This window comes from Molothrus aeneus, chromosome 5 (assembly GCF_037042795.1).
Source record: "Molothrus aeneus isolate 106 chromosome 5, BPBGC_Maene_1.0, whole genome shotgun sequence".
Lineage (NCBI taxonomy): Eukaryota > Metazoa > Chordata > Aves > Passeriformes > Icteridae > Molothrus > Molothrus aeneus.
Window position 1 is genome coordinate 27,357,829 of NC_089650.1, and position 13,253 is coordinate 27,371,081.

Genomic DNA, 13,253 nt, shown 5'->3' on the forward strand with positions numbered 1-13,253 from the left:
AGGAGCCGCCAACGCGGCTCCCACCGGCTGCTCTCGGGAGGGGGAGGCCGTGGGGCGACACCGCCCCTGGCCCCGCGGGCACGGCACCCCCGCGCCCCCTGGGGCAGGGGAGGACCGCGCCCCGGGCGCCCGGCGGTCCCTTAGGGCGCCTCCCCCGACGGCACCGGCACCGCCCCCGGGACGGCTCCGGCACCGGGCACGGCCCCCGCCCACCGGGGCAATAGACGCGCCCCAGTCCGGACGGTGACCGCCCCTCCCTCGTGGGACCGCGGCCTCTCCCGCCGGCGGGGCATCCCCGCCCCATCGAGGCGGCCCGCGTCCCCGCTGGCTGGCGGCGGCCCGCGACCCACGGGCGGAGGGACGCGACGCGACACCCGCCTCGCCCCGCCCCCGCCCCGCCCCGCCCCGCGGGAGCCGCTCGTGGCAAAGTCATCGACCCCCGAAGCCCGCCGGGCTCCATCAAACGCCGCGGCCCCGCCCGCCGACGTCATGGAAACAAGCGCGTCAGCCTCCCGCCCGCCAGTGGCGGCGGCGGCGGCGGCGGGCGGGCAGCGGCGCGGGGCTCCGCCTCCGCGGGCGCCGTGCCTACCGGGGCCCCGCCTCCACCTCCCCCATTGAAGGCTCCGCACGTCGAGACCCCCCTTCCTGGGCCGAGAGAGGGGCCCCGTCACGTGGCCCGCACTCCGCAGGCGGCGAGGGAGGCGGCGGGGACCGGCGGCCGTGGCGCCGGGAGAGGACGGGGCGCGGGCAAGTGAGTGACCGCGGCGGGCGGGCGGGCGGGCGGAGGCGGGAGGCGGGAGGCGGGCGGATCGCTGCGCTCCGCCCCGCCCCGCCCCGCCCTGCCCGGTGGCGCCCGGCTCCTGTAGCGGTTGCTCTGCGGCGCAGGGGCTCGGCGGCGCGCTCGGCGCTGCCCGGTGTGTGCGGGGGAAAGGAGGCGGGCGGGCCCCGGGGAGCGGCGGCGGCCACGGTGGGAGCGTCCGAGAGGAGGGCGAATCGCTGATTCCTGCCGGTGAGGCGACGGGGGCGGGGCGGGCGGTCCGCGCCCCCCTCCCTCCTTCCCTCCCTCCCTCCTTCCTTCTCCTCCCCCGGCTCTCCCCGCGCCGGTGCCCCCTCCCTCCCTCCTTCCCTCCCCAATTCGGTCGCCGCTTCACCCCCCCGCCCCCTCTCCCGCCCTCCTCGCGCGGCCGCAGGGCGGGGGCGGCGCGGCGGGGCCGGCCGGCCGTGGGCAGGGCGGGGAGCGCGGGGACCTTGTGCGCTCGGCGAGCGAACGAGCGGGCGGCGTCAGGTTTACGGGCGCCTCGTCCTGGCCCCCGACCGGCGGCTGTGTCGGCCCCACGGCGCAGAGGTAAGCGCGGCGGCGGCTCGGGGCGGCTCTGCTCCCGGCTGGCCGACCGGGGCGGGCAACAGCGTGGCGGCAGGTGCAGCGTCGCTCCGCTCCCGCCGCGGGGCTGTGAGCCGTGGCTGGACTCGCTCGGCGGGCCGGAGGGCCGGGTGCCGCGCTCCTGGGCTTTCGCCGGTTCTCCCCGCAGGTAACCGGAGCGTGCACCTGGCCGCCACCGTGCAGTCGGGGCACGGCGTGACCTTGAGGGCAGCGGATGCGGGGCTGAGCCGCCGCGGGAGCGCACCGCCGCACCGTCGGGGACCGCGGCTGGACACGGCCGGCACGCCACGGCCCTGCAAGCTCCTGGCGGGCGGGCGCGCTCACGCCGTGGATTAAGGTGGTGCTCAGCCCCTGCCGCCCGCCGGGTTAAGTAGCCGGGATTAGCCCGCTGCGGCAGCACGACACCGACATCCCGGGCACTTCGCCGCCCCGCGGGGGCTGGGAGCCCGGCACCCGCGCAGCCTCGCCCGCCCGCCGCGCCCCCAGGGCTGTGTTTTTGGCCGCGGCTGAGTCGTACGCAGCTTTCCGTCGGAGCGGACGGGCTGGTTTGATTTATCGATGCCTAGCCGGGCTGCTCATCGACCGGCGCGCACGAGGAAGGGATGCGGCACTACTTCGGGTGCCGGGAGAGCGAAGCCCTCGCGGGCGTTTCGCCGCGGGTGAGCCCGACCCCGCGCGGGGCCGCTCCGCGGTGGGAAGCGCCTCTAACGGCGGTGTCATCCTCGACCCGGCGGTGCGTGTAACCTTTGGCTGTTGCACCACGTGAGTTTGGGAGCGGGCTGGAGCCTCCGCCGGGGATGGCTGGCCGGTGCCGAGCGCGGGAGGCAGCGCTCGCAGTGGGGAGAGTGGGGTGGGTGTCCGCGCCGCCGTCTGCCCTGGCTTCCTGCCGAGCCCTTCGGTCAGTCGGTAAAGGCTGAAGTCGGAAGGACTTAGGATTTCGAGAGGAAGATCTCATGAAAAGCGGTTTGTTGTCCCCGGGAGCGTTTCCTTTAGAGCGGCCGTGCGAGTGTTGCTCGCCAGGGGCAGGAAGGGGTTCAGCCTGAGCCCGGGGAAGCGTTTAGGAGCGGAGAGCTGTGGTTGAGTCTGTCCCAGGGTTCGCAGCCTGTGGGGCAGTGTATTAGTTCAGCTGTAATAGGCGGTTATGTAGTGCTGTGCGGGATCCACAAAAATCTTTTTTACCTTTGACTGTTTAAACTGTAAGGGCTGGTGACGAGAACAGTAACAAAATTTCGGGGGCTTTTTTTCGTGTCATTTTAAGATCCGCATTACAGAAATCCTTCAATACTTGTTACGCATGGCATTTGTGCATTTATAACTTTAGTTGCTGAGGCTTTCTTCTCAAGGTCTGTTCAGAAGGAGCTGGTGACACCTATGCTGTGTCTGAAGCTGTCATTCTGAGAATGTTTGCTGGTATCTCACCTCACAGTGCTTGAGAGGTGACTGGTTAGGTGATTATTCAAATCATGTCCCTTCTTAAAAGTCAAGTTCCAAGCCCACAGTCCTGGTGAAATGTCTTCATCATTAGTGGCTGGCAATCCTTCCTGGAGAATGAAGTGAGCTTGCCTTTGGAAAACTACCGCCGTAGGAAAGCTGCTGCATCCCTTAAACATTCCTGGGTCCTAATGAATTTGGGTTAAAATAATGTGTTTTGGTACTTGGAAGAGTGTTGGTTAGATAACTTGCCAATTCCTTGGTTCATGATTCTGTGTGTTCAGAAGGTGGTAGCTGTAGCTATAGCCAGGGCCATTTTTTTTTCAGCTGTTTGTTGGTGATTTTCAAGGATTTCTTCCAAACACCACAAACTGTGAATTCCAATAGAAGTAAACTTGTGTATCTTTAAACTGTTGGCTCTTCTGGCAGGAACAGCTTCCAATGTACTAGGGCTTTAATACTTATGGCATAATGAATGGAAACTCTTGGTGTCAGTGGAAAAAGTGGTCACTGAATTCAGTGAGGAAAAAAAACTCATACACTTCAGTGTGAAATTTTCAGTCTGGAAGAGCATCATTGTGTGGTTCGGTTTATTGCTGCTCCTACTGATGATTATGGTGACCGACCCAGGCTGAGTTAGCTGAAGGAAATGTGAATCCTGTGTTGTGTACAGATACTTGCAGGTTTTCCTAATCCATGTTCCTATGTCAGTGCTGAATTGCAAAATTATTACTTCTATCCGCTCATAGAAAAACGCATGGAAAGCCATGTGGATCACTCAAATAATATAAGCCAAAACTGATTTTAAAGGGAATTGTGAGTGTACTATTTGTAAGCATACATACTGTTACTTATGTATATGAAGCAAATGTTTTTGGGAATTTAAAGCAGAAAACAAGACTTCTGTCACATTAGCATTGGGTAAACTGTATCGGTTTCTTACACAAAGTTGCATTACGTACAGATTATGATGCAAGGAAAGGATCCCCATTCCCCAGAGTATGTATGTAATACATATTCTGCTAATAATCTGGGGTTAATCCTGCAAATTGAAATCCACTGTAGTCTAAAGGAAGAGTCTCATTCAGAAAGTCACTCTTTTGTGGACCACAAATATAGAGAACTTATGTCACCTGTTAAAATTGCAAACATCTGAACTGTTTTGTAGAAAGCTTCAAAGGAAATTCAGGCTTGAAAGTGTCCTGTAGCAAAAGCACAAAGGTCTAGCAATTGCTTCTATTAGCTTTATTTTTAGCTGTTTGAATTTATTTGTAAAGAAGGATGTGATAAATGGGAGGTAATCATGAGATGATACTAAGAAGGAAGAGACATAGGCTGGATCTGCTAAAGCCACCTCAAAAACAGATGCTTTGGAAGAATTGACTTCACCAACATTTAAGATTTTAAAGCTGGAAACTTACTATTAACTGGCAAGTTCAAAATAAATGTGGCAAAACAATCAATAACATGCCATAGCAAGAAAGTCTCCCTTGACATGAGGGTGGACACGATAACCTAAAGTATCTTCTAACTCGAATTTCTTCCATTAAGGTAGACTAAATATTAATGGCATTCTTTACCACTGAAATGTGACCTCACTAATGTCTTTCAGTGTTTGAAGTCTTTATTTTTATATATGTTTTCTTATGTTTTTAAAGAGAAGATAGTACAAGTGCCAAAAGGGATTCACATTTTATTTAAAGGTGAAGTCAGATTTCAGTTAGCCAAATTTAATGCAGAATGGCGAACAGCTATGATTTTAGTCCTGGGCATCTAAAAGTAAATATCTTCTGAGAAATAAGAAAGACTGCTTGAATCTACAAGAGATCTCTATTATAGAAATACATGCTTACCTTATTACAAAAGGATCAATAAAATTGCAGTAATAGTCTTAAATTTGTATTCTCTAGTATTCTCTACTTGTCTTAAGTAATAATAATAATAAGACTTGTTAAAAGTTGCAGTTCAGCAGATAAGGATCTTTCTCTATACAGTATTTTAATTAAAAACTAGATAAAATCTAGGAGTTGCAGAATTGTGTCTAAAAAGCTAGGATTAGCTCTGCCTACTGGCTTTCTGGAGTGTGTGCAACGGTCTCAAGCAGGGTTTTTTTGGCTTTTTTATTCAAACCTGTTAAATTTTCTCAGAAGACAGTTTTATTTCTTGCAAAGTGTAACAGGTCGAAGAACAAGGAAGGCAGGAAAGATAAGGTGATACTGTTGCTGGTTTGAAAAAAAAATGAACCTACGATACTTTGTGTAGACGATGGATATTTCTCACGAATATTAAGATTTATTAATTTATTCAAAATAGCTTGCCTTTATAAAGACTGGATTCCTCCTCTTTTCAATACCTAATGTTAGTGTTCTCCTAACTTAAGTTCAGTTAGCTGAAAAGACTATGTTCATTAATTGAACAGCAGAGGGATAAAAAAGTAAGATTTTTTTTTTTGTTCATGAAGCCCTCCAAACATATCTTAATGCATGTGAAAAATAAAAATGTGTTCAGTAGTTTCACACAGAAGATGTAAGCAGTGATAATGAGCAGTATAGAAGGAGGATTTCCAGGAGGTGACACGTACAATGAAATCAACAGGCAAAACATTAGACTAACCTGTCTTGAAACAGTTGCACCTACTCAGACAGAATGTCATTTCTACACAGACACATGGTATTGTCCAGTTTGTCTTTTATTTTTAAATTATTAGGCTTTCAAATACTCTTAATTAAAATGAATTTCTAGTTTTCATGACAGATTTCACTTGATATGAGCAGTATCTTTGAAGGAGCTGTCTGTTCAAGCTATTGGTATTCAAGTAAACATTATGAAAATTATTTCTGCTGCCATTTATAAATCTTACTCTAACTGACAGATGACAGCAGGAGGTGTTATTAGTTTAATTTTGGTGAATTGCAAAGTAGGTATGAGGCTTTCTCCATTGGTATTTCAAAGGTCTTGTGGGAGAAGAAATCTAAGGAAAATGTAGGAGACATTTAAAAAAGAAATCAGAAGTAGCTTTGAAAATAAATATAACTTATTTTTTCGTCCAGTAAGAGATAATATGTAATTGCTGTTACAAAGCAGACAAATAACATCTGCCCTCCCTTTGAAGGGGAATGGAATGAGAAAGAGAATATATTCCTCCTTTCTGGTGTTGGCAAGTGCACTGTGCATTTAAAGAGTGCATAGATCCATATTGAGGATGACATTTGATGATCATCCTCCATAGTGCTGGCCATTAAGTCTGGCTGGTTTTGCCACTTACAGCATGACCAGCCTCAGCACTAGGGGTAGGTAGCCCTGGCTTCTTGCTGGCTATAACCTGATGCTGCTTTGTAGATGAGAGTTAGGTAATTTTCTGCATGGCTTCCTATTTGCAGTGGACTTCAGTGGTTTGCATGTCTTTTTTTCTTAATATTGTGTTTGAGCTGGATGTTGCCTTCATTCCCAGTGAGCACAGGAAACACCATGTTCTTAAAACACACTTCTTGGAGCCTATCGCTTGTAATCTGCTACCCTTACTTGTGCCCTTATATTCACAGAAAGATAAGGTAGCAGCAGGGAAAACAACACTATTGGTTTCTCACCACTTGGTGTACAGTGTCTGGTCCTGTAGAGAGGAGGCCCAGGATGTACCATGCTCTGCACAGTTGATAGCAGCAAACCCCAGCTCAAGGCAGGAAAGATGATTCAGCCCGCTCTGCTTTAAGCAGCTATCTAACTTCTGGGACATACCCCTAGGGTTATAGTGGTGTTCTCTTCCTGCTTACATGGTCATTAAAACTTAAACTTTCATATTAATTTTAAGATTTTGAATCAAAGATGAACTTAGAAACCCAAGTGCTCTTCAGTGGAGTGTTACAGATGTGCCCTTACGTGGATATCGCATAACTTTTTCTGCACTTGTTATTTGACCAGTGACTGGTGGCTTGTCTGCACGGCTCTTTCAGGATTGCCCCTGTGTCTCTGCAAATACAAGGATGTGTTCTTGTGGTGTGTATTTTGGCTTCTGTCTAGATTTTAAATAAAACAACTGGTGACTCCATATGGGGATGGGAGGAAGAGTCACTAGCTGTGTTTGGTGGAGTTTTCCACTGTAGAAAGAAAAAACCATAGTGCTATGGTCTTTATTGAAATAAGGAACTTGGGCCACTAGCAATAAAGAAGTCTTGTAGCTGCAGCACACTTCTTAAAAGAATATTGTAGAGTGTTCTAAAAAGTTTAAGGTGATCACTCTGACTCTCCAAAAGCTTGGAAAACATTTGGTTTTGTATGGTAGGTGTTTCAAGAGAGGAGTCTTTTAAGTCCCCATTGAAAGATTTGTTAGTCACTTCTGTTAATACGTTTGATACTTTTATGATGGCCTTCTGAAGGTCCTGGTTGATCAGCATAATCCAAGAAGCTGGGGACAGAGAGAGCATAATTTGTAATTGCCTATTTGTCTTGTCACTGTGAGTGCAAAGTTTCACTGGCTGGCTGAGGTGACCTTATGGCTACTTTCATTTCCATCTTAGCCTAACTGCAATAATTCCCCCCTCTTTTGTGCCATCTCTGCCACTTTGAATCTACTCAAAGTGCACCACTAGATGGTTTGTTACACAATCTTTGTGCACAAACTGGTCTCTCCAAGGTGAGAAGTGAGGCTCACATGAGGAAAGCGACACAAATCTTTGGATTGATGGTTGGGAATGTTCCTCCTTGTGCAGTAGTCATGTGAAACCATTCCCTGGAGAGTACTAACCTTTTCACATGGGAGAACTTGAACTTATTGTTTTGATGGGAGAGTTGTTTGAGTACCAGTTTTCAACTAATGGTGTTCCATAAAAGTATATTTGGGTTTAAACACAAGAACTATATGCCTAGGTGGTTTCTGATACTGCAGTGGAGTAAAAGAAATTTTGCTTGTGTTGAGCATCCAGACTTGCTTTCTGATGTTTTTACATAGAGAAGACTGAGTAGATAGTAACAATAAATGGCTAGAAAAGGTGGCAGGTATGGTTAGCCCTTAAACTGTTTAAGAAAGGGTGGTATTTTTGAATCTCTTCTGGTTGTTTAGATCCAATAGATGGTAGATCAGGATCTCAATATGCATATTGAACAGGAATTTTTTCGCTTCCATCCAGGTGCTACTGCTATCAGTATTGATATTGCACTTCAAATGGCTTTATATTGCTTGGATCTGCCAATTTTTCTTTACTTGGGAATGAAGCTGGTGCAGAACTTCATGAAGCCTATGGAACATAGTGCAAATCAATACTTAAATTAGAGCAGTGTCTACCAGCCTCACTCAGTTGAGGTTGTATGAAACATGGAATGATTTAAACTGGCTGTCAGGGTCTGTGCCAGATGGCTTTCAAATATGCATAGTTGAGACTGACAGCTGGAGAGAGTAGGGAAGGTGCTTTACCACTGCTAGCACAACTGCTTTACTTCTGCTTTATTAATAATACAAATCATTACAGTTTGTGTTCGCCTACTTCTGCTCTGCAATCCAAATAGTTAACATTGACAGTGATTTTTCTTATTCTGCAAAGAGCTTGCTTTGCATAGTGAAACATCTTGACATCTTCATAAAGTCTGCTTTCAGATGCATTTTGATAATAGGTAGATCTTGTTGTAGTGACTGCAGATCTAAGGATTTGTTCCTAAACTAGAGCTGTATTTCTCAAGTGAGTTAAAAGAGATTTGGAAATAAAGGACTAAATTCTCTGGGATTTGAGAAAGGCATGGTCTCTTTCTCTGGATTTGTGTGTATGTGTGTTGTTTACTGGTAGTGGAGGCACTTACAGTGGAGTTATCCTTCATGTAGAGTTATTCCTTCTGCAATGCATACCAGGTTATGGGAACCTTTTGAAAGAACTTTGGTGCAAACACACACATGCGAAATTAGATGCCAGCATATAAAGCAGTGGTCCATGCTAAGTCTTGCTTGTGAGTTAGTAATTCGTGTATGGCTTTCTGTTTTTCTTATTGATCCTGGTGTTGCCGGGCACTGGACAGTAGCTCCTCAAACCATATTAGCAAAATGGATTAGAAAAGTTGTCTTGGTTGTGAGAAGTCTGATACCCTAAAGCTGTGTTGTGCTACCTTCTAACACTGGAAATTGGTTTACCAGATGGAAAAATACAAGGGGTGTATGCTTGAGGGGAGTACTTCATATTTTTTGGGAAGATAGTTGAACATTCTTGACAGATTAACCTCTCATTCCAAAACTGCAGAGTTGAATTTGCATAAGCTCAAAGCTTTATATTTACCGTCTACTGATAGTCAAATCTAAGGCTACAGAAATTGTTACAGAGAATAAGGTTGTATATATAACCCTGGGCAAAATGCTTTGAACTGGACAAAGTTAATACATGTTACTTTAGGGCAGCCATTGTAAAACAGGCCAATTTCAAGCTCCTGATGGGGAGCTGCCCAAGGCCACTCCTGAGCATTACTGAGCTGACACAGTACAAACACTTCTGACAGGCTTTCCTCTGCACTGTCACAGCTGGCAGTAGCTGAAAATGGTGACGTGGTTGTAGGGCTACTGCATGGCCTAGATTCCTGGAGTGAGGGTGAGCAGGAGAGCCGAGGCTGGCTGGCACCTGTACCCGACCGTGGGGACGAGGATGCCTGTAGGAAAGGTCTTGGCCACCCTGCAGGACAGGGAGCCTGAGCCAGCTGCTGGGCTCTCCTGGGCTGGCAAGGACTGGCCCATGCTGGGCAGCACGAGCAAGAGCGTGACCAGTGGGTTTTGCCTTCAGTCGTTCTTGTGAGGCCACATCCAAAAATGGTGCTTTGTTTGGCAGTCGATGAGGGGCTGTCCTGTGGTGTGTGGAGAGAATTAGAGTGAGGTGGCTTTGCTTGACCTGGAAGGGGGAAGGCTAAAGAGGGGCCCTGGTGATGGTCTGTAGTGGCGCCTTGCAGGAAAGGTGCAGCCAGGCCCGTCTTTTTCCCAGGATGACTGTGGGGGTGTGGAGAAGAGCTTCCATGATTGACTTGAGCTGGTGAGGCCTGTGCTGGCTGGAAGGGGCAGTCCCTGTCACCGTGTGACCTTCAGGAGGAACCGCTGGTGTTGCTGCTGTCTTGCTTGTCACCGGTTCTCATCTCGGGCTGTCCCCTGCCCTTGAGGTCAGGTGAGCGGCAGTGCTGGCGCAGGGCTGTACCTTCTGGCAGTAGCACAGCCTTGGGTATTCCTAAACTAACTGTGAAGCCACATCCTTCCTCTTGCTCTGACATGGTAGTGCAGCTGCTTGATATGCGAGTTCAGCCCAGCCGACTGTGCTTAACTTTGGCAGAGCAATCCTGGCCACTTACATAAGCGTCTTAAAAAACTGAAACCAGTCACTCTGGGCCGCTTCTGTTGCTGAAGCGACGCAAGCGCATCTACGATGAGATGCATGTGACTATTTTAGATCATGTCCTAGGTGGCTAAATATAATATTTTGATAGATATGTTTTAATTTTTCCATTGCCTATTTACAAAAAGCGCCTGAAGTTCCTACCTTAGAGGCAGGTGTTCCCATTTGGGCAGGTGAATCTTGCATATGATGGAAGGAATGTAAAGTTTTAACCCACAAAATGCACACAGGCTTCAGAACTTGAGACAGACCCTTCAGGTGGTGAAAACAGGTCATGGGAAAGAGCACAATTTCAAGACTGGCTTTTAAAAAAGCTCTTGCATCTGTTGCATGCTGTCTATTACCAGTTATTGAAGTACTAAATCATGGGGAGTGATTAATGCTAGAATCAGTAGTTGTTCAGCTGTGTACTAAATGGGAAGGTTTCAGGTTAAAAACTGAGATAACAACAAGCCTCTGTAGATCCTTAAAGGCAGCAGAAGTAATTCTAAAGTATAAAATTCTGTGGAATTTGCTGTAGAAACTTCACCAAGAGGAAGGATGCTCATGTTTCAAGGGGCTTTTCAGCCCTTTCCCTCGCACCCTACCTACTTTATATAAACGGATCATGTGTCTTAACTTGCTCATTAGAACCCTAATGTCAGCCTCTCAAATGTGAAGTGTGTTATAAACATAGTTAGTTGGGAGCTTAGCAAGGCTCTAGTTGCTGGATGAATTAGAATTTGTCGTCTATTTCCTGTGAGTATGGTTTCATATTTGCTTCACTCAAGCAGGTTCAGTGTAGTTCTGTGCCATGTTTTGAGTTGGCACTGGCATTGGATTATCTGTGTGGTGAGTCTGGTTAATATAATATAACCATTCTGCCTGAAAAAAAAAAAGCATTTTTACTATCTGTATATGACTCTGTGTACCTGCAGGAACATCACTGTTGTCACAAGAGACTGCAATAACTTGGGGAAGTAAGGGATGATCAGAGTGGTTGGTATGCATCCTGACACTTGATCATCACCATGTTTGTGATGGAAGAAGCATGGCTTTCCTTGCTGTGGTTGCTCTGCATAAAACATATTGAGCAGCCTAGCTGGAGTCCTGGGAACCACCCAGGCACAGCACACAAATAGAGAACACTGCAGGAGCTCTGAGTTTCAACAGCAAAACTCTGAGGTGGCTTGGTTTGCATGATAGGGGTAAAACTTTTTAGTCAGCTATAAAATATCGTGTAAGCTCTGTAAGATGGGAACCAGCTCAGCCCACACTGAATTACTAATTTTGTGAATCTGCCATGTGAAAACGAATCTGAGAAGTGAATCCCACTTTCTTGTAGATGGGGAGAAGAAACAGCCATCTAATTTGCTGAAGGGTAGTTATTCTATTTTTACAACCTGAAACAAGTGAAGGCTAAATTATGTAGCTACAGGCACATTCTTCTTCGGTAGGTAGTAATCAAAATCTAATGATTAAAGCTGTCAAAGCTTTTTAAAGTTCATGTGAAGTTTAAGATGATGGAAATTTATCTTTTCTTTGGGAGGAGGTGTGTTTTGCTGCTCTTCTAAAGGAAACTTTAAGACAAAGGCATTCATTGCACTTGTATGACTTTCTCATATACAGATTTCTAAATAGTGAAACTTAGAAATAGTCCGCAAAAAAAATTATTTGATGAATGCTTAAGATTGGAAAGAATTTTATATGAGCTTAGCCTTGTACCAACAAGTTAAGAAATGTGAACTTTATTCAAGAAAAAAAAATCCAGTCAATTTTGTAGACTAAAAAATGTGGGTGTCTGTTTGTGGAGTTTTTGCCAGGAAGGTATGTTGTCTCATGTTGGCCTATAGTTTTGGGTTCACCTCCATGAGGTGATGGCAACAAGCTATCAATCTGTCTGCTCAAAGCCTATTTCTCTTTCCAAAACTGTTTCCACCGCCGCCACTGTGTCAACACCGTTCAGTCATAATTGTCAACTCCAAAGCAGGCTGATCAATGGAAATGCTAAATAAAGCAGCAGGGCTCTTGCCTCAGAGGCTGTGTGAAACCAGATTTGCCAGGAGGTGTGTGCCTCTGAATATCAGCAGAAAGGCTCACTGTTTGTTACCCTCTAGTCCAACACTGTTGTGTGCCTTCAGGGCTCCTTTGCTTGAGGTTGTCTTGAACTCTGAGTTTTTCACCTTGTCTTCCAAGTGAAGTTGTTTTCTAAGAAATGGACAACCAAAAGGGTTTAGTTTTTCAGAAACTGAGAGACAGTGGAATCCATAGGAATAAAAACTTGAATTGCAGCTATGTGATTGTTTTGGTTGTTGAGTTTTTGGTTTGGTTTTTTTTTTATTTGATTTTTTTAAAATGTATTTGAAGCATCAGACCTTATGGTACTTGTTAGTACTGTTAGAATTGCTCCTGCTATTCATCAGATATGAGACTTTTAAGATGTGACAGCTGGTTGAGGATCAGAAACGAAATACCAACTCTACTGCCCATTGACATACATGTCTATGAAAGACCAAGGAAGTTCTTGGCATGCTTTAAACTAAGTGCATTAGATTTGCAGGCACAGCTCTTTTAGTGCTTTCTTACAAGGTATCTTTTTCACAGCTGATAAGTAAAATGATGTCTGTACTCCCTCTGCTGGCTCTGCAAAAGTAGCTTTCATGAGCTTAAATAGCTGAGTAGCGCCTCTTAGAAATATGCCTGCGTGTAATTCTGAGTTAAGAACAGTTTAATGAATAGAAGTGGGATTTTCCTGAAAAATGGGTCAACAAATAGTTCCTGAAAGCCAATCAGGTGTCTCAGATGCTATCTCCTCCTAAAATGGTAAACACTGGTGTTGTATATACCTTTGTAATTGTAGTCTGATCTGTTTTTGTGTATCAACAATTGGATGGGGTTATCAATTAAAATACTTGTACATCTAGTTATACATCTAAGCTCCGCTCTTATAGGTATTGTGTTCCATATGTATATGAAAAGCTATGATTAGAAGCCTCACATGGGGAAAGAAAACTTATCTACTTCCATAAATTCGAGTGCCATATACCTTTATTTGCTTATTCTGAGACTACTTGTTTTTTTCTATGTGAAGAGATGTTCAATATAAAAATTCTCAG

At 46.8% G+C, this 13,253-nt stretch overlaps 1 protein-coding gene across 5 annotated transcripts in view; it reads left to right on the forward strand.

The window, feature by feature from the left end:
• Positions 1-689: 689 nt before the first annotated feature.
• ATP2B1 (ATPase plasma membrane Ca2+ transporting 1) overlaps positions 690-13,253 on the forward strand; it is a 60,712-nt gene continuing 48,148 nt past the window's right edge. Inside the window, exon 1 of one of the 5 annotated variants that reach the window (XM_066549617.1) lies at positions 690-751. The gene's annotated coding sequence lies outside the window, so the exon portion shown is untranslated. Of the gene's footprint in view, positions 752-886; positions 1,010-1,239; positions 1,346-13,253 lie in introns of those variants that run through there. The other 4 variants (XM_066549619.1, XM_066549618.1, XM_066549615.1 and 1 more) reach the window with 4 other exon arrangements.